Here is a 2,047-nt window from a genome sequence, read left to right on the forward strand (position 1 = left end):
TACTTGCCTTCTCTCTCCCTATCTGCCTTGCATCAGCGTTAGTGCTTCAGTCCGTGTGTCATTGTGAAAGACCTTTACAGGTGTGTTTATATGCATGGAGTTATGCAGCAGACTACATTGTCTGGTGAAAGGTAAAGCTAGGGACTAGGAAGAGTACGGCGCATTGAGTGACCCTCATGCCAATAACAGCGCTGTAATCACTTTAAATGTGTTTTATTGTCAGCTTTTCACAGATTAGAGCCACAATAATCTGTCCTCCTCTATCCATCTCATTCCAAGCTGTTATTTTTGGCACCAGGATTCTGCCTTTTTGGATTAGTAGGTGTGCAAGTGTTTTTTTCTTTGTGAGACTGAGTGTGTTCGTGTGTGTGTGTGTGTGTGTGTGTGTGTGTGTGTGTGTGTGTGTGTGTGTGTGTGTGTGTGTGTGTGTGTGTGTGTACAAGTGAGAAACAACGAGGCTGTATAGGAAGGTATCTGCACCGCTCCATTGTGGTGGGAAATAATCTCGGGTGGCTGTTGTGCTGGATCGGTTGCTTTAAAAGAAGATACTGAAATACAGTACGGCTGCATGCTCGAAATCTGCCCCTTCTAGTGGAAATCAACATTTCATGGGTACGCCTGGATACATCAAAACCCTGAAATATGCTTAAGCAAGAACATGGCCTAATCCGCTACTGTACTTTGTCCACCGTGTCTGCCGGTACAATACACACATCACTAACCCTGCAAAAGGAAGAGGACAAGGAGGACATTTATTGCACTTTCTCCACTTGCAGTAAAAATGTTGCAGATCTAATAATACTGATAACTGTCTACAGTTGAATACATTCCTAGGCTATATTCTGTCATTTCTTAGCGTCAGAGTCCACATCTAATAGCAAAAGCTTTATGTAACATCACCCACTCGTATTTTTTTTTTTTTACAGACTGACTGACTGGTTCATACCACCTTGACAAATACGCTGTAGGAAAGCCATCTCCTCCCTCACCCCTTAGGCTGAATATTGACTGATGACTTTCATTTTCAGCTATCAATTCTGTTTCTAATTTTACACTTTTTAATTCATTCCAGGTATTCTTACACGAGACTCGCTATGATTAGAAGCTGCCGGAGGATGGAGGTTGTGATACTGCCATTTTCACTGGTTTTCAGTAGGAGCCCATAACCCACAAACAAGAGGAGGCTGCGCATATCTCCAGCCTTTTTTCGGGTGTTGTTTTTTTTCTTTTTTTTTTGCACTATCATCACAATTTTCCTGCATACGTAAGGCTGTCACGGCTGTCTCTCTCGCGGTTTTCCCAGGCCGGCGTGCCGAGCGCCTCTCCGCTGCGGGATGATGATGAGACTCCCCACAGGGATAATGACATCTACGAGCGTCTCTCCAACGGATGTCCCCCGGATTTAATCCCATCCAACGCTCAAGCCTGAGAGAGACGCACACCCTGGAGAAGAACAGCAGCGCTACATACAGACGCGGACAGACGGGCAGGCAGGTTTGCCACTTAGACAGGCAGCAGCGACTGAGATACACAAAGAGACAGTTAGTCAGACTGGCCAGCTCACCGGCAGACATCCAGCACGAATAGAAGCAGACAGGAACAAACACACTGCCACAGGTGCTCACCTAAGCACTGTGGGTGGCACAACAGTAAAACTGGTTCACAAGTCTGAGACAACTTTTCTGATCCAAGAACAGTATAAAAGGATGTCTACTGGACATGGTCTACCGGACAGTATGTTCTATTTGAGCTGATAATTTACCATCCCCTGGACAAAAGCAGCTTTTTAAAGCAGCTGTTACCAATGAAGGACTTGTTCTTCTCTTGCTCCCGTCCACAACAAGGTCAGCGCAAGTGGTTAGCTACACAATGACAGTCTTGCAGCTGGTAGAGATTCTCAAGGACACCTCTACAGGTCAGACACTCAGCAGGACACTGCTTTCAGGACGCACATCACAGTTCCCACTGTGCCAGCCTGCTGCGTCGTCACATCACTTTAAGACGCTCGTCAGCGGTGAAATATAGTTGGGTACACATCAGTACAGAC

This window comes from Pempheris klunzingeri, chromosome 17 (genome assembly GCF_042242105.1).
Source record: "Pempheris klunzingeri isolate RE-2024b chromosome 17, fPemKlu1.hap1, whole genome shotgun sequence".
Classification (NCBI taxonomy): domain Eukaryota; kingdom Metazoa; phylum Chordata; class Actinopteri; order Acropomatiformes; family Pempheridae; genus Pempheris; species Pempheris klunzingeri.